General features: G+C 43.9%; 1 protein-coding gene across 2 annotated transcripts in view; it reads left to right on the forward strand.

Annotated features, from left to right (window-relative positions):
* Positions 1-8,027: 8,027 nt before the first annotated feature.
* LOC139566474 (cohesin subunit SA-1) overlaps positions 8,028-22,324 on the forward strand; it is a 31,271-nt gene continuing 16,974 nt past the window's right edge. For both annotated transcript variants that reach the window (XM_071387682.1, XM_071387683.1), the window contains exon 1: positions 8,028-8,207. The gene's annotated coding sequence lies outside the window, so the exon portion shown is untranslated. The remainder of the gene's footprint in view (positions 8,208-22,324) is intronic.

Here is a 22,324-nt window from a genome sequence, read left to right on the forward strand (position 1 = left end):
CAAAAGGAACATAGAATTTGACATACCAATTAGGATCTGGCTAAAAATACTTGAATCAGTTATAGAACCCATTGCCCTTTATGGTTGTGAGGTCTGGGGTCTGCTTACCAACCAAGAATTCACAAAATAGGACAAACACAAAATTGAGACTCTGCATGCAGAATTCTGCAAAAATACGATTTGAGAGCAGAGAGAATTAATTATAAAGAAGAGGGAGGAATGGAGAGCTTCAAACACTTCACACTTGTTTATCCAAAGCCAATGAAATGACAACACACTCCCTATGTAGTGAAGTACCTTTGACCAGAGCCCTAGGTTGTCCAGTAGTACATTATTCTCTCTGTCCGTCCGTCCGTCCGTCCGTCCGTCCGTCCGTCCGTCCGTCCGTCTGTCTGTCTCTCTCTCTTTCTTTCTCTCTCTCTCTGTTTCTCTCTCCCTCTCTCGCTGTCTCTCCCTCTCTCCCTCTCTCCCCCTCTCTCTCTCTCTCTCTCTCTCTCTCTCTCTCTCTCTCTCTCTCTCTCTCTCTCTCTCTCTCTCTCTCTCTCTCTCTCTCTCTCTCTCTCTGTGTTTCTCCCTCTCTGTCTCTCTTTCTTTCTCTTTCTCTGTTTCTCTCTCTCTCTCACTGTCTCTCTTTCTCTGTTTCGCTGTCTCTCTCTCTCTCTCTGTTTCTCTCTCTCTCTCGCTGTCTCTCCCTCTCTGTCTCTCTTTCTTTCTCTCTCTCTGTTTCTCTCTCTCCCTCTCACTGTCTCTCTCTCTCTGTTTCGCTGTCTCTCTCTCTCTCTCTCTGTTTCTCTCTCTCTCTCTCTCTGTTTCTCTCTCTCTCTCTCTCGCGCTGTCTCTCCCTCTCTGTCTCTCTTTCTTTCTCTCTCTCTGTTTCTCTCTCTCTCTCGCTGTCTCTCCCTCTCTGTCTCTCTCTCTTTCTTTCTGTCTCTTTATTTCTCTATTTGTCTCTCAGAGAATCAGTATTCATCCTGCACAGAGCTGGGAATGATGACGGTTTATAGACCATGAACACTTGTCCTACGACGAGAGAGAGATAAAAGGGAGAGGGTAAGAGAGAGAGAAAGAGAGAGAGATAAAAGGGAGAGGGTAAGAGAGAGAGAGAGAGAGAGAGAGATAAAAGGGAGAGGGTAAGAGAGAGAGAAAGAGAGAGAGATAAAAGGGAGAGGGTAAGAGAGAGAGAAAGAGAGAGAGATAAAAGGGAGAGGTAAGAGAGAGAAAGAGAAAGAGATAAAAGGGAGAGGTAAGAGAGAGAGAAAGAGAGAGAGACCTAAACAGAAAGTACACAGTGGCAGAATACCTGATCACTGTGACTGACCCAAAATTAAGGAAATCTTTGACTATGTACAGACTCAGTGAGCATAGCCTTGCTATTGAGAAAGGCCACCGAAGGCAGACCTGTGTCTCAAGAGTGTCACGTTCTGACCTTAATTCCTTTGTTTTGTCTTTTGTTTTAGTATGCTCAGGGCGTGAGTTGGGTGGGTTGTCTATGTTAGTTTTTCTATGATTTTCTATTTCTGTGTTTGACCTGATATGGTTCTCAATCAGAGGCAGCTGTCAATCGTTTGTCTCTGATTGGGAACCATATTTAGGTAGCCTGTTTTCTGTTGTGTTTTGTGGGTGGTTGTCTTCCGTGTCTGTATGTTCCACACAGAACTGTTTCGGTTTTCGTTCGTTACTTTATTGTTTTGTATTTTGTCGTATTCATTCTTATTAAAAGTCATTATGGATACGTACCACGCTGCGCATTGGTCTTCCGATCCTTCCTACTACTCCTCATCAGAGGAGGAAGAAGAAAGCCGTTACAAAGAGAAGACAGAATATGTGCACACTGCCCACAAAATGAGGTGATAACTGAGCTGCACTTCCTAACCTCCTGCCAAATGTATGACCATATTAGAGACACATATTTCCCTCAGATTACACAGACCCACAAAAGAATTTGAAAACAAATCCAATTTTGATAAACTCCCATATCTACTGGGTGAAATACCACAGTGTGCCATCACAGCAGCAAAAAGGGCAACCAGTGAAGAACAAACACCATTGTAAATACAATCCATATTTATGTTTATTTATTTTCCCTTTTGTACTTTAACTATTTGCACATCGTTACAACACTGTATATATACATAATATGACATTTGAAATGTCTTTATTCTTTTGGAACTTTTGTAAGTGTAATGTTTACTGTACATTTGTTATTGTTTATTTAACTTTTACTTATTATCTATTTCACGTGCTTTGACAATGTTAACATATGTTTCCCATGCCAGTAAAGCCCTTAAATTGAAATTTAAATTGAATTGAGAGAGCGAGAGAGAGATGAAAATGACAGAGATGCTTTAGTAGTTTTCTCTGTGAGAAGTTGTGAATTTTTCTGAGACTCAGTCTGAGGATGAAGAGCAGAGAGACTGAATTATAGAGAAGAAGGAGGAATGGAGAGCTTCAAACACTTCACACTTGTTTATCCAAAGCCAATGAAATGACAACACACTCCCTGTGTAGTGAAGTACCTTTGACCAGAGCCCTAGGTTGTCCAGTAGTACATTCTCTCTCTCTCTCTCTCTCTCTCTCTCTGTCTGTCTGTCTCTGTCTCTGTCTCTGTCTCTGTCTCTGTCTCTGTCTCTCTGTCTTTCTTTCTGTCTCTTTATTTCTCTATTTGTCTCTCATAGAATCAGTATTCATCCTGCACAGAGCTGGGAATGATGACGGTTTATAGACCATGAACACTTGTCCTATGACGAGAGAGAGATAAAAGGGAGAGGGTAAGAGAGAGAGAAAGAGAGAGAGATAAAAGGGAGAGGGTAAGAGAGAGAGAAAGAGAGAGAGATAAAAGGGAGAGGGTAAGAGAGAGAGAAAGAGAAAGAGATAAAAGGGAGAGGTAAGAGAGAGAGAAAGAGAGAGCGACCTAAACAGAAAGTACACAGTGGCAGAATACCTGATCACTGTGACTGACCCAAAATTAAGGAAATCTTTGACTATGTACAGACTCAGTGAGCATAGCCTTGCTATTGAGAAAGGCAACCTAAGGAAGACCTGGCTCTCAAGAGAAGACAGGCTATATGCACACTGCCCAAAAACTGAGCTGCACTTCCCAACCTCCTGCCAAATGTATGACCATATTAGAGACATATATCTCCCTCAGATTACACAGATCCACAAAGAATTCGAAAACAAATCCAATTTTGATAAACTCCCATATCTATTGGGTGAAACACCACAGTGTGCAATCACAGCAGCGAGAGAGAGACAAAAAAGAAAAAGAGACAGAAAGAGGGCTAACCCAATCATATTTCATGTATATTTATGATGATGATTGTTAGAGAGAGAGAGAGAGAGATTGGAGAGAGAGAGGAGAGAGATTGGAGAGAGAGAGAGAGGAGATAATAAAAATGGCCTGATAGTTTGGAGGGAATTTAAAAATTGAGCAATACAGACTCACTCACACACAAAGTGTCTGTTTCTGCAAGGTTTCTATAAGTGTGTGTACTACTGCCTCTGCCAAGAGGCCCAGGTTTTTATGACACAAGTGGCACACAAGTGGCACACAAGTGGCACACAAGTGGCACACAAGTGGCACACAAGTGGCACACAAGTGGCACACAAGTGGCACACAAGTGGCACACAAGTGGCACACAAGTGGCACACAAGTGGCACACAAGTGGCACACAAGTGGCACACAAGTGGCAGAGGACATGTCCCGTAACCACAGGGTTACTGGTTCAAGTCCTGCTCTGGCTGTTACTTCTCAAGCCCTGTAGTACTATTTATGTAAACATCATGTTAAAGTGTCCACGGGGAAGTTCTGTTACCATGGAGACACAGGGTCTCTGTTTGGGCTTGAGAACACACACACACACACACAGAGGGAGAGAGGAGAGATAGAGATTCAGTGTAATTAGATTTGAAGTTGCCTACAAAAAAAGTATGGCACAGTCACACACACACTCTCTCTCTCACACACAGACTAAGAGAGAGAGTGTGTGCCTGCAGAGAGTATCAATACCTGACTTGACTAATTGCACATTTTGTTTTGTTGGAGCCAGAATTCAAAATGGATTTAATAGATTTTATCTCACCCGTCTACCCAGAATACCCCATAATGACAAAGTGATAAAGTTTTTAGAAATGTTTGCAAATTTATTGAAAATGAAATATAGAAATATCTAATCATATTTGTAGAAGCACCTTTGGCAGCGATTACGACTGTGAGGCTTTCCGGGTTTCTAAGAGCTGTCCACGCCTGGATTGTGCAACATTTGCCCATTATTCTTTTCAAAATTATTTCAGCTCTGTCAAATTGGTTGTTGATCATTGCTAGACATCCTTTTCAGGTCTGGCCATAGATTTTCAAACTGATTTAAGCCATAACTGTAACTAGGCCACTCAGGAACATTCAATACCGTCTTGGTAAACAACTCCAGTGTAGATTTGGCCTTGCGTTTTAGGTTATTGTCCTGCTGAAAGGTGAATTCATCTCCCAGTGTCTAGGATTTTGTGCTTAGCTCCATTCCGTTTATTTTTTACCCTGAAAACTCCCGAGTCCTTACCGATTACAAGCATACCCATAACATGATGCAGCCACCACTATGCTTGAAAATATGGAGAGTGTTACTCTGTAATGTGTTGTATTGGATTCGCCACCCAAACATAACGCTTTGTATTCAGGACAAAAAGTTAATTGCTTTGCTACATTTTTTGCAGAATTACTTTAGTGCCTTGTTGCAAACAGGATGCATGTTTTGGAATATTTGTATTTTACCTTTATTTAACTAGGCTAGTCAGTTAAGAACATTAAGAACAAATTCTTATTTACAATGAGGACCTACCCCAGCCAAACATTCCCCTAACCTGGACGACGCTTGGCCAATTGTGCGCCGCCCTTTGGGACTTCTGATCAAGGCCAGTTATGATACAGCCTGGGATCGAAACAGGGTCTGTAGTGACACCTCGAGCACTGCAATGCAGTGCCTCAGACCGCTGCGTCACTCGGCAGCCCATATTCTGTACAGGCTTCCTTCTTTTCCCTCTGTCATTTAGGTTAGTATTGTGGAGTAACTACAATGTTGTTGATCCATCCTCAGTTTCCTCCTATCACAGCCATTAAACTCTGTAACTTTTTTAAAGTCACCATTGGCCTCATGGTAAAATCCCTGAGCGGGTTCCTTCCTCGCCGTCAACTGAGTTAGGAAGGACGCCTGTATCTTTGTAGTGACTGGGTGTATTGATGCAGCATCTTGATGTCTATATTATTCTCTCTGGTGTGCAATCTGGTTTCCGCTCAGGTTATGGATGTGTCACTGCAACCTTAAAGGTCCTCACTGATGTCACCATTGCCCTTGATTCTAAGCAATGTTGTGCTGCTATTTTTATTGACTTGGCCAAAGCTTTTGATACGGTAGATCATTCCATTCTTCTGGGTCGGCTAAGGAGTATTGGTGTCTCTGAGGGGTCTTTGGCCTGGTTTGCTAACTACCTCTCTCAAAGAGTGCAGTGTATGAAGTCAGAAAATCTGCTGTGTCAGCCACTGTCTGTCACCAAGGGTGTACCCCAAGGCTCGATCCTAGGCCCCACGCTCTTTTCAATTTACATCAACAACATAGCTCAGGCAGTAGGAAGCTCTCTCATCCATTTATATGCAGATGATACAGTCTTATACTCAGCTGGCCCTCCACAGATTTTGGGTTAAATCCTCTACAACAAAGCTTTCTTAGTGTCCAACAAGCTTTCTCTACCCTTAACATTGTTCTGAACACCTCCAAAACAAAGGTCTTGTGGTTTGGTAAGAAGAATGTCCCTCTCCCCACAGGTGTGATTACTACCTCTGAGGGTTTAGAGCTTGAGGTAGTCACCTCATACAAGTACTTGGGAGTATGGCTAGACGGTACACTGTCCTTCTCTCAGCACATATCAAAGCTGCAGGTTAAAGTTAAATCTAGACTTGGTTTCCTCTATCGTAATTGCTCCTTTTTCACCCCAGCTGCCAAACTAACCCTGATTCAGATGACCGTTCTACCCATGCTAGATTACGGAGACGTAATTTATAGATCGGCAGGTAAGGGTGCTCTCGAGCGGCTAGATGTTCTTTACCATTCGGCCATCAGATTTGCTACTTATAGGACACATCACTGCACTCTATACTCTTCTGTAAACTGCTCATCTCTGTATACCCGTCGCAAGAGCCACTGGTTGATGCTTATTTATAAAACCCTCTTAGGCCTCACTCCCCCCTATCTGAGATATCTACTGCAGCCCTCATCCTCCACATACAACACCCGTTCTGCCAGTCACATTCTGTTAAAGGTCCCCAAAGCACACACATCCCTGGGTTGCTCCTCTTTTCAGTTCGCTGCAGCTAGCGACTGGAACGAGCTGCAACAAACACTCAAACTGGACAGTTTCATCTCAATATCTTCATTCAAAGACTCAATCATCGACACTTACTGACAGTTGTGGCTGCTTTGCGTGATGTATTGTTGTCTCTACCTTCTTGCCCTTTGTGCTGTTGTCTGTGCCCAATAATGTTTGTACCATGTTTTGTGCTGCTACCATGTTGTGTTGTTACCATGTTGTTGTAATGTTGTGTTGCTACCATGCTGTGTTGTCATGTGTTGCTGCCTTGCTATGTTGTTGTCTTAGGTCTCTCTTCATGTAGTGTTGTGTTGTCTCTCTTGTCGTGATGTGTGTTTTGTCTTATATTTATATTTGATTTATTTTTGTATCTTTAATCCCAGCCCCCGTCCCCGCAGGAGGCCTTTTGCCATTGGTCATTGTAAATAAGAATTTGTTCTTAACTGACTTGCCTAGTTAAATAAAGGTTAAATAAAAAAATAAAAATAACTTCACCATGCTCAAAGGGATATTTAATGTGTGTTTTTTTGTATTTTTACCCATCTACCAATAGGTGCTCTTCTTCGCGAGGCATTGGAAAACCTCCCTGGTCTTTGTGGTTGAATCTGTGTTTGAAATTCACTGCTCGACTGAGGGACCTTACAGATAATTGTATGTGTGGGGTACAGTGGAGGCTGCTGAGTGGAGGACAACTCATAATAATGGCTGGGACGGAGCGAATGGAATGGCATCAAGCACATGGAAAACATGTATTTGATACCGTTTCACTCATTCTGCTCCAGCCATTACAATGAGCCCGTCCTCCCCAATTAAGGTGCCACCAACCTCCTGTGGTGGGGTACAGAGATGAGGTTGTCATTCAAAAATCATGTTATTATTGCACACAGAGTCCAAGCAAGGTAAGAAGGGTGACTTGTTAAGTGTAACTTGTTATGTGACTTGTTAAGTACATGTCTACTCCTGATCATAATTACGCTTCCCATAACAATGGGGTTGAACACTTATCGACTCAAAACATTTCAGATTTTTTTTTGTTATTTTTTTTGTAAACATTTCGAAAAACATAATTCCACTTTGACATTATGGGGTATTGTGTGTAGGCCAGTGACAAAAACATCTACATTTAATACATTTTAAATTCAGGCTGTAACACAACAAAATGTGGAGAAAGTCAAGGGGTGTGAATACTTTCTGAAGGCACTGTATGTCGCAGATATTGAGAGAGTCTCACCTCAAAAGGACCAACCAATGTAGACAAGCAAAATTAAACCAGAGAGTGAGATTTTTGACAGACCAGATATTGAACCCAGATCATCTTTGCCACAGCTAAACCCTAGGCATTACAACTTGGAGCTAACATGAGTCTTCAGGTCTCAGGCAAGATACTGCACTAACACTGTGACATGTGTGTATTGTAGCCTGGTAAATTGTGTTTTGAGGGGTAATCTTTGATGGCCTATTTACCATCAAACCGCCGACCAAAACACTGCTAAACTCGCCCTCCCCTTCTACGCGTGCCCGTGGATCTGAGCGCGCCCCCCACTGTTTCCTTCTTTTCGCGGGGTCCTGCAGTGCCTCCCCTCTCCTCGCCCCCGCGGCGCGCACCCGTTGCTGTAATCTCGTCTGTGTCCGCCAGGAGGCAGTAAGGTTGCAGTGAGAGGCTGCGCCACCAGAACAGCATTACAGCGAGGAAGGCTCCACCAGATGGCAGTTTAGGATTGTTCCTTTCTGCTCCAAGGCGCGGTTCCCGCTTCTCACGACATATTTACAATATTAAAATCTACACACTTTTATCAGATATATCGATTTTTTATTTCGGAAGACAGTAATCGATTGGTCGATGGCCTGTAAAGGTGAGTTTGTTGGTATTTTGGTTGTGTTTTTGGCTTGTGGGAAAGGGGAGACGGGTCTCAGAATCAAGATGGTGGATTCAGAGAGCGAGAGAGGGATGGGGAGAGAGAGGAGGGGGATGGGTGCTGCTTCGCAAGCTAGCGGAGAGAGCTGGATGTGCTTTCTCTCTTCCCTCTGTTCGGCTAGCTAGCTACATTGATCGAGGGCCATTAGCAGGAATGTCTCAACATGTCAGATTGCAGGAACGCACGAGAGACTTGACCGCTGTGTTTTGCCAGAATCACTTTTAATCACTCGCCCTTAGTTTTCCCGTTACTAAGTCAACGGGTGTGACGTGTTTTTATTGCTCTTGATAGACGGACAGATTCAACGCGTTAACAGAATGTTGTATGCAGACTCTCTTATTGTAACGTTACAGTGCCGCCTGCGCGACCTAGCTAACCAGCCAGCCAGACATTGCTATTGTTGCTAGCTAACCCTAATTCATTGCATATGTCTCGGGGTTTCGGATGATATATTTGGGAGCAAGGTAACGTTAGTGTTAGTCGGCTTGCTGTCACCAGTGCTATTTGACATCCATCCTTGCCAATCTATCACGCCATTCATGGCGATTCTGCAGAAATTTCACCTGTAACGTTAGGAACATTGTTTCCTGTTTTCCCACCCATTGTTTTGACATGTTACTTATTGTACCGAAGTTTAACGTTGGGATTCTTGACAAATTGCAATATTTTGACTAGTAGATCATTTTTTTAAAAGTGCAGCTAGCTAGTTTGCTAACCCACTCCGCCCCTTTTCTCTGCTTAAAGAAATTTAGCGGGGAAATGTGTGAGGGGGATGGGTTCCAAATCCAACCCTGGGTACAGTCTCCATGCTCCCCACTCCAGACCTCACTCTCCCAAGGATCCATTCTTCTGGCAGAAATCACTTATGGGTTAATGAGGATATCGGTTCACTTATACCGTTTCATATCCACATACATCTTTCTTTATTATGGAGTTTGAGACTATTTGGTCAAGTTAGCTAGCTGGCTAATTTAAGCCTAACTCTTTGAAGATTGTGTTAAACACCCAGCTTCACTGTTCTTTGTATAGAGTCTAGAGTCTGATGTTTAGGGTAAAGGATTATACAGCCAGCTTGTGTCCTAGTGATCATTCACTGATTGTCAACAAAGTGGTTATGCAACAAGCTGAGCCATGTGACTTTCCACCAGCAGACTGAACTAGCAGTCTACTGTAGGCTATGCATCCTGTAGGCAATGCATCCTGGAAGACCAACTGACTGTAAACTACCACTGGTGCTAGAGATACAATAGAACTTTATTGTCCCACATTGTTATGTTCCTCGTCTCCTTTTGCATAGAACGTACAACATAGACTGGCAATATTTAGTACACAGCCATAAAACACCACACACCGCAGGCCAGGATATGATCTTCACTTGGCACGGCTGTTGTTGACAGTTCATGGTTGAGTAGTGTGACTTGGTAAGATTTCCAGTGTATGACTAACCTGTTACATATGGCAAATAAACTTGAAACGGGAAACGTTTCAATGCAATGGGGTGTACAGTACTTCTGAGCAGCCTAGCCTATTGACTTTGAGTCGGGGGCTGGGATACAAGTATAAACACCTAACATTTTAGCAATAGTTCTACAGCACAGATGCTGCCCATCTGCAACAGTCTGTCTCTTCAGACAGCACCTGTCCTCCTCTACCACCTTGCCACCCTTACCTGTTGGACTTGTAATTGCCATCACTTTCACCAGGACTGATTCGGCTCATGAAGTCGTTGTTTTACGTACTCTAGTTGAATGCACAGATTGTGTCATACATTTTCATCTAAAAAAAAGGTTGATGTCAAGCCCTGGTTATGTGAAAAAGACTGCTAAATTACTCAAATGTAATGTAGCGTAATTTAGATTTATTTTTCATGGTTTTTGAAGAACATGGAGTAGAAATTCACTGAAATAGATTTCCTAATAGCTTAACAATATTATCCAAAAACATCTGTTGGGAATAGGCTAGAGTCGTAGGCTAATAATGTTTTCAATGAACATGAACCAAACATGAAACCACTAGCAAGCTGCTGTTTACACAAGTTAACCGGAGGTGTGGATTAAAAGGCAACGATACTGCTTCAAACAGCATTAAGTAGTTTTTCATATTTTTATTCCTTTACAACTACTAATAGGAGCTGCTAATTTGCATAAACGTGGTCGCCAAGCTCATAGTCGCCGACCATTACGTTGCAGAATGTGTCCTTGTTTGCAGCACCCATTGAAACTGGATGGTATCTGGTAGTTTGACCGTTAGAGGTAGTGCCTGGTGTAATTGTGGCATTAGGCTAGGCCACATGTAGGACCTTGAACAAAACATTTAATTTGTTTAGACCAGGGGAAGAGCTAGGTGGGGAGCCCTCTCTACCTATTCAAAGGCAGGGGAAACACTGGAGTGGCTGTTCTGTAAGGAACGTCAGTGGAAATTGACGGAAGTTACCGTCGCTCTCTCATTGAAAACAATGACATCTGGTCATCCTGCCGTGGGCCCAGTCCAGTAATCCAGACCAGACTGTTCTGTAACAGACAGTATATGAATGCAGCAGTAGGTCAGGTGGAGTCTACATTAAAGCAGAGGTTGGCAACTAGATTCAACCACAGGCCGGTTTTTATCAGAGCCGATGGTCGAGGGACCGGAACATGATTATAATCATTTGTACACTGCAAATTGACCAACTAAGCCCAAAAAAGGGGTTGTAATTTCATATCTTGATTTCATTGAGACACAAGGCTTCTTTTTTTCTTATGATTTGAGTCTTTTTTGACCCAAACGGAAATCCTAAATGATTATATATATTAACTCGGGGGGGGAAAAGAAACGTCCTCTCGCTGTCAACTGAGTTTATTTCATCAAACTTAACATGTGTAAATATTTGTATGAACATGTCACAGACATGTGACTAACAGAAATTGAATAATGAGTCCCTAAACAAAGGGGGGGGTCAAAATCAAAAGTAACAGTCAGTATCTAGTGTGGCCACCAGCTGCATTAAGTACCGCAGGGCATCTCCTCCTCATGGACTGCACCAGATTTGCCAGTTCTTGCTGTGAGATGTTACCCCACTCTTCCACCAAGGCACCTGCAAGTTCCCGGACATTTCTGGGGGGAATGGCCCTAGCCCTCACCCTCCGATCCAACAGGTCCCAGACGTGCTCAATGGGATTGAGATCCGAGCTCTTCACTGGTCATGGCAGAACACTGACATTCCTGTCTTGCAGGAAATCACGCACAAAACGAGCAGTATGGCTGGTGGCATTGTCATGCTGGAGGGTCATGTCAGGATAAGCCTGCAGGAAGGGTACCACATGAGGGAGGAGGATGTCTTCCTTGTAACGCACAGCGTTGAGATTGCCTGCAATGACACTCTCAGTCTGATCATGCTGTGACAAACTGCCCCAGACCATGATGGACCCTCCACCTCCAAATCGATCCTGCTCCTGAGTACAGGCCTCGGTGTAACGCTCATTCCTTCGACGATAAACGCGAATCCGGTGAGACAAAACTGCGACTCGTCAGTGAAGAGCACTTTTTGCCAGTCCTGTGTGGTCCAGCGACAGTGGGTTTGTGCCCATAGGCGACGTTGTTGCCGGTGATGTCTGATGAGGACCTGCCTTACAACAGGCCTTCAAGCCCTCAGTCCAGCCTCTCTCAGCCTATTGCGGACAGTCTGAGCACTGATGGAGGGATTGTGTGTTCCTGGTGTAACTCGGGCAGTTGTTGTTGCCATCCTGTACCTGTCCCGCAGGTGTGATGTTCGGATGTACCGATCCTGTGCAGGTGTTGTTACACGTGGTCTGCCACTGCGAGGACAATCAGCTGTCTGTCCTGTCTCCCTGTAGCGCTGTCTTAGGCGTGTCACAGTACGGACATTGCAGTTTATTGCCCTGGCCACATCTGCAGTCATCATGCCTCCTTGCAGCATGCCTAAGGCACGTTCACGCAGATGAGCAGGGACCCTGGGCATCTTTCTTTTGGTGTTTTTCAGAGTCTGTAGAAAAGCCTCTTTAGTGTCCTACATTTTCACAACCTTAATTGCCTAGTTTATATATATATAAAAAAATGTTTTACTAAAAACTTTGGGGGTGTGGGCCTGTGTAATGACTGGTATATTTATAGTAAATTATTAATTTGTAATAGCTAGTTGATTTGTGTGACTGAACCAGTTTTGATTTGTAACTGAATTAGTATTTTATGATCAGGCCAATTACACCATAAATTATACTGTAACATGTTGCCATTACACAGCTCCAGAGTGTCCTCCTTGACTTCAGCAGACTCAGTTTAGACATAGTTATTGAATCCAAGCTGAATCCAGATTTAGGACTGTGTTTGTGAAAGTGTGTGTGAAGAAGGTATTATTTCAGTTTTAGGGAGTGACCATTATCAAGCGTGTTCGCTGAAAGAATACGCCCTACGTCTCTTTAGACTAATGAGAAGATATTGAAGCTAGCTAAAGCAAATGGTATGTATACAGGGAAGCTGTCAGGACCACTCGCAGTGAAATAACAACTTTATAGCTTCAATTGGCATTAGACAAATCTGATAGTTAGCTATCTGGTTGTGTTGCATAGTAAGCTGTGGTGTATTTTGCTAGCTGGTTGTGGTGTATTTGGCTGTGGTGTACGCCTAGTTTAGCTAGCAGTTTGTGTTGTAATCAGCTAGCGGATGTTTAGCGGATGTTTAGCGGATGTTTAGCGGGTTGGCTAGCGGATGTTTAGCGGATGTTTAGCGGGTTGGCTAGCGGATGTTTAGCGGATGTTTAGCGGGTTGGCTAGCGGATGTTTAGCGGATGTTTAGCGGGTTGGCTAGCGGATGTTTAGCGGATGTTTAGCGGGTTGGCTAGCGGATGTTTAGCGGATGTTTAGCGGGTTGGCTAGCGGATGTTTAGCGGGTTGGCTAGCGGATGTTTAGCGGGTTGGCTAGCGGATGTTTAGCGGATGTTTAGCGGGTTGGCTAGCGGATGTTTAGCGGATGTTTAGCGGGTTGGCTAGCGGATGTTTAGCGGATGTTTAGCGGGTTGGCTAGCGGATGTTTAGCGGGTTGGCTAGCGGATGTTTAGCGGGTTGGCTAGCGGATGTTTAGCGGATGTTTAGCGGATGTTTAGCGGATGTTTAGCGGGTTGGCTAGCGGATGTTTAGCGGATGTTTAGCGGGTTGGCTAGCGGATGTTTAGCGGGTAGGCTAGCGGATGTTTAGCGGATGTTTAGCGGGTTGGCTAGCGGATGTTTAGCGGATGTTTAGCGGGTTGGCTAGCGGATGTTTAGCGGATGTTTAGCGGATGTTTAGCGGATGTTTAGCGGATGTTTAGCGGGTTGGCTAGCGGATGTTTAGCGGGTTGGCTAGCGGATGTTTAGCGGATGTTTAGCGGGTTGGCTAGCGGATGTTTAGCGGATGTTTAGCGGGTTGGCTAGCGGATGTTTAGCGGATGTTTAGCGGGTTGGCTAGCGGATGTTTAGCGGATGTTTAGCGGGTTGGCTAGCGGATGTTTAGCGGATGTTTAGCGGGTTGGCTAGCGGATGTTTAGCGGATGTTTAGCGGGTTGGCTAGCGGATGTTTAGCGGATGTTTAGCGGGTTGGCTAGCGGATGTTTAGCGGATGTTTAGCGGGTTGGCTAGCGGATGTTTAGCGGGTTGGCTAGCGGATGTTTAGCGGGTTGGCTAGCGGATGTTTAGCGGATGTTTAGCGGGTTGGCTAGATGACCTGTAGCATCAGATGGAGAGAGAGAATGTGGGGCTGAAAATGCTCTGAAGCATTCCTGTCCAGCGCTGCGCGTGGTTGTTTAACATCATCACCTGAGACCTAGCAGACTGGTGTACTTGTTGGCTACTTGGTTCAACACCCAGTTGGCTATACTAGTGTAACATTAAATAGTATGTATCTAAAGGCATTGAAAGCACACAGTCAAGTATGTTTCAGCACGGTAGCATTGCATCTAAAGCTAACATGATGATGCTGCTAATATTTCTCCAGCCGGTGCTTGTCTGGTTTGGTTTTCTAGCACATTATTCTCCAACACTACTACTGCTGGTGACACATTTAATGTGGGCCTACCCTCAGGGGATCAATAAAGTACAGTTACACACACACACTAACATACACACACACACATACACATTTTACATCATTGTCTGCATATATATATATATCTCATGCTCCTGAGATTTTCTGGCGGAGAAAGCCGGCTCACACTCAGATTAAGGCTGTGTGTGTTCTTCACTTCATCTGCCTTTATAGTCTCATGTGGGATTAAGGGTTTCCCTGTAGCACAGTAGATTAAACTACCCCTTCTAACCCCCAGATTACCAGATTACCCCAATACCATTGTATCAGCAGTGGTCTGGTAAACTACCCTCATGGATGATGAACATTGCCTGTCAGGGACCTGAAGACTAATGTCAGGATGTTTAGGCTTTAGCTCAATGGGCTAATGCAGTCTAGAGTTGAGATGATGAGAGGTCAGGCCCTAGGTTCTATGTCTGGACAGTCACACTAGCACATTGACAACCTGGGAATGTCACTTTCCCCCAGTAGCATCTCGAGGTAAACCAAACACCTTTGGCCAAACAAACATCTGACTTCATAGGCTCACTTCATGATCAGACTGCAGGAGGTTCAGCCCTGGATATGCAGTGCTGTTGAACCCACAGTCTTTATCACACACACACACACACACTGATTCTGCTAGTCACAGTAATGGGTTCTCTGTAGTGAAATGATAACATTCTGGAGCCTCTTATGTCATTAGGGTATAATAGCCTCAGCTGGAGAAATCAAAGTGTGTGTGTGTGTGGGGGGGTGAATAGCAACAGACAGTGAATGTGGGTCAAGGTGAGAGGCAGAAAGATGAGACAAACTAATGAGTCTCTCTCTCCCAGCTCCCCCCAGCCCTCCTCCCCTCTCTCTTCCTCCTCTGCTCCCGCTGATCTCCCTCTGTGCTCTCGTTCTCTCCTCCATTTCACTCGCTGTCCCTGCGTCTCCATTTTGCGATAGCTGCAGTGAGCCAGGCGGCCATTGCAGAGAGAATCTTCTTTATTTTCCTTTTTCCTTTCTCGTTCTTTTTTTCTTGCCTGCCGGCAAGAAAAATATATATTTCTTTAGAAACCTTTTGGTTTTTTATGTAGAGGCTGCAGCCCAAAGTTTACACTAGAGCTCTGTAAAGGTACTGTAGAGCCTGCAACCCAAAGCCTACTCTAGAGCTCTGTAAAACCACTGTATTACTGTAGAGCCTGCAACCCAAAGCCTACTCTAGAGCTCTGTAAAGGTACTGTAGAGCCTGCAACCCAAAGCCTACTCTAGAGCTCTGTAAAACCACTGTATTACTGTAGAGCCTGCAACCCAAAGCCTACTCTAGAGCTCTGTAAAGGTACTGTAGAGCCTGCAGCCCAAAGCCTACTCTAGAGCTCTGTAAAACCACTGTATTACTGTAGAGCCTGCAACCCAAAGCCTACTCTAGAGCTCTGTAAAGGTACTGTAGAGCCTGCAACCCAAAGCCTACTCTAGAGCTCTGTAAAACCACTGTATTACTGTAGAGCCTGCAACCCAAAGCCTACTCTAGAGCTCTGTAAAGGTACTGTAGAGGCTACAGCCCAAAGCCTACTCTAGAGCTCTGTAAAGACATTTTATTACTGTAGAGCCTCTCTGTAATATAGAGACCATGATGCTGCATTATTAAGTGAACCCCCCCACTACAGATACCTTAGAGCAGACCAGGGGAGCTCCACTCATTTGTCAAGGGGGCTTGAGTTTATTGGCATGATTCAAGGGACCAGAGAATGAAAATTAGAAAGGTATTTTTTCATGGCCAATGCACTGGACACAGTGAGGACACATGTTATTCCCTTATTACATTTGACATTTGAGTCATTTAGCAAGACGCTCCTATCCAGAGTGTCTTACAAGAGCAATTAGGGTTAAGTGCCTTGCTCAAGGGCACATTGACAGATTTGTTCCCCCGACACACACATTTCACTACAATATCCACTACGCTGTTGCTTAAAGACTCATTCCATGTGGGATTGGCAGAGAGAAAGAGATGGAGAAGATGGACGAATGGGGATTGAGTGAAAGAGAGCGGTTGTGTGAGAGACACTTCATCCCGTCATGTCATTACACTTCAGAACAGGGTTCTCCAATAGGCGGCCCACCGGTGATTTTATTTTAAATAAATATATATACAGTACCAGTCAAAAGTTTGGACACACCTACTCATTCCAGGGTTTTCTTTTATTTTTACTATTTTCTACAATGTAGAATAATAGTGAAGACATCAAAACTATGAAATAACACACATGGAATCATATAGTAACCAAAAAAGTTAAACAAGTCAAAATATATTTTTATTAGAGATTCTTCAAAGTCGCCACCCTTTACCTTGATGACAGGTTTGCACACTCTTGGCATTCTCTCAACCAGCTTCCCCTGGAATGCTTTTCCAACAGTCTTGAAGGAGTTCCCACATATGCTGAGCACTTGTTGGCTGCTTTTCCTTCACTCTGCAGTCCAACTCATCCCAAACCATCTCAATTGAGGCTTTAAGACAATTTAAGACATTTGTTGTCTTAGGTCTCTCTTTATGTAGTGTTGTCTCTTGTCGTGATGTGTGTTTTGTCCTATATTTATGTTATTTAAAAAATAAAAAATAAATTTAATCCCAGCCTCCGTCCCTGCAGAAAGTCTTTTGCCTTTTGGTAGGCCGTCATTGTAAATAAGAATTATATTCTTAACTGACTTGCCTAGTTGAATGAAGGTTAAAAAAATATATTATAATAATAATTGGGTTGAGGTCGGGTGATTTGTGGAGGCCAGGTCATCTGTTGCAGCGCTCCATCACTCTCCTTTCTTGGTCAGTCAAATAGCTGAAGTGTGTGTGTGTGTGTGTATACGTACACACACACACACACACACAGTGCCTTCAGAGTATTCACACCCCTTGACTTTTTCCACATTTTGTTAAATGGATGAAATGTTTTGTCACTGGTCTACACACAATACCCCATAATGCCCCTTTGTTATGCCAAGTCTAAATAAATTCAGGAGGGAACATTTGCTTAACCCTTTGAGCATGGTGAAGTTATTAATTACACTTTGGATGGTGTTTCAATACACAACAAAGATACAGGTGGCCTTACTAACTCAGTTGCCGGAGAGGAAGGAAACAGCTCAGGGATTTCACCATGAGGCCAATGGTTACTTTATAACAGTTACAGATTTTAATGGCTGTGATAGGAGAAGACTAAGGATGGGTCAACAACCTTGTAGTTATTCCACAATACTTACCTGACTTACATTTTTGAAAAGAATACATCCTGTACAGAATAAACATATTCCAAAACATTTGCGACAAGGCACTGCCGTCAAAAATGTGGCAAAGCAATTCAGTTGTCCTGAATACAAAGCGTTATGTTTGGGGCAAATACAACACATTACTGAGTACCACTCTCCATATTTTCAAGCATAGTGGTGGCTGTGTCATGTTATGGGTGTGCTAGTAATTGATAAGGACTGGTTTTTCAGGATAAATAATACATGGAATGGAGCTAAGCACAGACAAAATCCTAGTTCAGTCTGCTTTCTACCAGACACTTGGAGATTAATTCTCCTTTCAGCAGGACTATAACCTAACACAGAAGGCTAAATCTACACTGGAGTAGCTTACCAAGAAGACAGTAATGTTCCTGAGTGGCCGAGTTACCGTCTTGACTTAAATCTACTTGAAAATATATGTCAAACTGAAAATGGTTGTCTAGCAATGATCAACAACCAATTTGACAGAGCTTGAAGAATTTTGAAAATAATAATTGGCAAATGTTGTACAATCCAGGTGTGGAAAGCTCTTAGAGACTTACCCAGAAAGACTCAGCTATTTATTTAACCTTTATTTAACTAGGCAAGTCAGTTAAGAACAAATTCTTATTTTCAATGACGGCCTAGGAACACTGCCTTGTTCAGGGTTATAACGACAGAAGTTTACCATGTCTGCTCTAACCACTAGGCTACCCTGCCGCCCCGCTATAATCCATGCCAAAGTTGATTCTAACATGTATTGACTCAGGGGTGTGAATACTTATGAAATACAGAAATATCTCATTTACATCTTTCAATACATTTGCAAAAATGTCTAATCATGTTTCCACTTTGTCATTATGGGGTTGTCGTTATTGACTGTAGATGGGTGAGAAGAAAAACAAACGTGAATCCATGTTGAATTCAGACTGTAACACAACAACATGTGGAATAAGTCAAGGGGCGTGACTGCTTTCTGAAGGCCCTGTATCTGTTTGGGATTCTTGCAGTTAAATGACTTATAACTATGTTCCGACCATCCGCTCAAGGAAAACTCGGCCCGCGGCTGAATGTAATTGGGGGCCCCTGCCTTAAGGTGTCTGTCTGCTTCTCCTTCCTTGTAAGACTGGGGTCATGACTGGGTTAGGAGAGTTCCATCTCTCTCATTGACCTGCATGGGGATAATACTGGTCCCCTTCTTTTCCTGTCTCTTGTTTACTTATTCTCACTCTTCTCAGACTCTCTTGATTGATATCATTTGATCATCCTCCTCTCCCTGTCTTTTTCTGTCTCCCTCTCCCCGTCTGTCTCTTTTTATGTGTCTCTCCCTCTCTCCGTCTGTCCGTCCGTCTGTCCGTCCGTCCGTCCGTCTGTCTGTCCGTCCGTCCTAGAGTAGTGTGGCTTTAGGACCATGACTGACTCCTCTGATCTCTCTGCCCTCATTTCTCTGGAGTCTACAACTGTTTCAGGTCAGAGGACAATAGCATGCCCAAAAGTCCTCATCCAAATGACATGGTTTTATGTTTCAGAAAACTGTGTGACATTTCAGAGACTATATCATGTCCCTTTTTATGACTAGTTGGCCTATATGTCTTGTTCCAGATTGAATGGCCCAGTAATTGCAGGCAGCAGTCTGGTAGAGCTGTCTTTTAAATGCTGTTTCCCTCTTTCCCCTCTGTCTAGCTGCTGTTTGAAACACCTCGACTGTTCAGAGTTCGGACAGGATCATTTTCTTATGAGTGATGCTCTTTGGAGTGCAGAAGCTTGAATAGTGTGTGTGTGTGTGTGTGTGTGTGTGTGTGCACATAGCAGCAGCAAGGGAGCAACTGAGATTTTTCCATTGTGTGTGTGTGTGTGTGTGTGTGTGTGATCTCTAAGAATCAGAGTGCCTGTTAAAATGCATAATTGATGTAGGCAACACCTTTTTTCTCACTTCCACATGGAGCTGTCTGTGAGTGAGGCGTCGTGCTCTGCCAAATGATAGGATATTTTACAGTTGACTACTGTCCTCCTCCTCCCAAGAGACGTGTTCTCCTCATCTTCAGTGCTGTTAGTTCCCACAGCTTTGTTGGACAGAGGCAGCCTAGTGGCAGTACTCTCTGTCCTTGTTCCCATTATGACAGCATTCTTATGGCCGACTTTATTCAGGTGAAATAGGATTGTATAATGTGGGTAGGTGATAATGTGGTTAATGTGTTATTATCCGCCAGGTCGTTATAGTTGAAAACAGTGGAGATTCTTAACAGCAGTGAAAGGGACTTCTAAGGAATCCCCAGAGATCACAATGGATCTCTTCATCTCTTTTGTGCCTTCTTACCCCCTGTCCCTCTCCCTCTCCTCTTTCCCCCAATCTCCCCCCTCCATCAAGCTCTCTCCTCCCCACCCGGTCCCTTCTCACTGATCAGCCAATCAGGGGAGGGGGGGGGGGGGGGGGGCTTATGACCCACACGGGTTGCCATGGCAATGCCTGCCTGCCTCCCGGAGTACATGTCATGCATGTTAAGTGGCTTACACACACACACACACACACACACACACACACACACACACACACACACACACACACACACAGAGTTATGTGTTCGGTCAGACCACAGATGATAAAATATGAGCCCTGCATAACTCTCTGTAACGTGTTATACAAGCCCTCGCTGCCTGCCTCTGGGGGGGTGTGTGTGTGTGATCTCTCACATTGATTCTAAGCAGGATTAGCCTATTATAGCAGAGGAAGCTCTGGTTATTCTGTGTGGTATGACACACACACACACACACACACACACACACACACACACACTCCTGATGCCACAGCACCACCTGGAATGTCAGGGTGAGTGCTTCAGAGCGCTCCAAGCAGTGAAATCACACAATTCCACTCTCTCTGTCTCTCCTTGTGGAGCTGCTCTGCTCTGTGAGAAAGGGACACACACACACACCTCTCACCCGGGCAGCTCCCAAAGCTGTCAGAGTCCAGTAACTGGAATACAGAGACCACAGGTGTGGTGTGTGTGTGTGTGTGTGTGTGTGTGTGTGTGTGTGTGTGTGTGTGTGTGTGTGTGTGTGTGTGTGTGTGTGTGTGTGTGTGTGTGTGTGTGTGTGTGTGTGTGTGTGTGTGTGTGTGTGTGTGTGTGTGGGCTGCTCTCTTTTTAACAGTGAACAGACACTCCCTCCAGGCTTCTGTGTGAGAGCGAGATGGATGTTAATTAAGGAGTATTAGTAGCAGTAGTCTTCAGTCGATGGTCAATAACAACTCTGGCAGACACCCATCTCTGGCCTTCTGCCAAGGTGACGCACAGCTTTCAAATACTATCTGAACTCAGTCACACAGATTTCCCCTGTTGCTTTAGCCTTCTTTTGTCCGGAGAGAATATAGAATTGGGGAGGGAAGGAAGAGAAGAGAGGGACAGATGGAGAGCACACATTTCAGCCAACAGTGGGACCGTAGTGATCCCTGGAGAGATGCTACTAGAAGTGGTGGTGGTGGTAGGGGGGGTTGTACTGCATAATGACAGTAGCTGGTGGTTCGCATTCAGGATTTCCCTCTGTTTTTACAGCTCTTCACATCCTACCACCTTTTATTAGTTAACCTCAATGTGTACCATTTATATGGTGCCCAATATTATTAGGTAAAACATATACTGACATTTCCTACTTACAAGTCCAATCAACAATTTACTTTAATTTATAAATAAATCAATAAACTATCATATGTGTATATTATAGATACAAACTGTAGGTACAAACTAGCTATATTTAGTTATTTTCACAAACATCAATAAACAAGAGTTGATAAAGCTGAGAGTCCACCATCTCTTCCCTCATTACTTCTCTCTGTGTGCCGTGTTGTGTGTGGCAGACAGACAGAGGGGTGTGTGTGTGGCAGACAGGCAGAGGGGTGTGTGTGTGCAATGTGCATGTGTTGGTAACAGACTCACTCGGCTGGCGTGCTCAAGCTCTCGCCAGTTTCTCTGTGTGTGAGAACATTTAAATACAGTCTCTCCTAGCCTGCCCCCTACTGTTGTTTTAGCCCAGTCTCAGCCACACACACACACTCACACACACACTGACCCTCCATAACACTCCCTAGACACACTCAACTATGAGACAAAACACCACATAAACTCCCATTTAACTTATTGAGAGGTTAAATACATTTTCAACTGATTAAAACCTTGTTAAAGCCGTATAAAGTGTGTTTATTTAGACTGAGGTGAGAGGACTTTGTGGATCATACTGCCATTGGTGGCCAAAGCAGGGTACTGCACCCACTCGTTGATATTTACTACACTAGGCCTAATATGTAGTAATGACTGTTATTTCTATAAATAGGGCCAGGAGTTTATTCTTATCCAGGCAAGCAAATTGATAGGACAAACGTTAGATCTAACGTATAGCCTATAGAAGGAGCCCTAGAGTTTTCCTGACCTTGCAACCGTGAAAAGCTCTGGGGTCTAACCAGTTAAATGATTTCCCCTTGTCATAAAGGATCAGATTTGACAGCAAAACGTTATGGGATTTGTTGTGAAGATTTTTTCCGCAATACTTTTTCCCCACAATAAAAGTTGAAGTGACGCTGTTTGAAATGATTAGAATGTATAATGTTGTGGTTGAAATGATTTAAATCTAATTGAATTGTTTAGAAGGTTCATGATTAGACCTCTTTCTGTTTGACACCACACTCTCGACACGCCCCCTCTAGACTTTACTGTTGCACTTCCTAAAGTGGCCAGTTGGTGTCTCCCTTTCCACTCTTTCTCCTCTTCTCTGCCTGCTTTCTCTCTC

The sequence above is a fragment of the Salvelinus alpinus genome, chromosome 38, assembly GCF_045679555.1.
Source record: "Salvelinus alpinus chromosome 38, SLU_Salpinus.1, whole genome shotgun sequence".
Taxonomy (NCBI): Eukaryota; Metazoa; Chordata; class Actinopteri; order Salmoniformes; family Salmonidae; genus Salvelinus; species Salvelinus alpinus.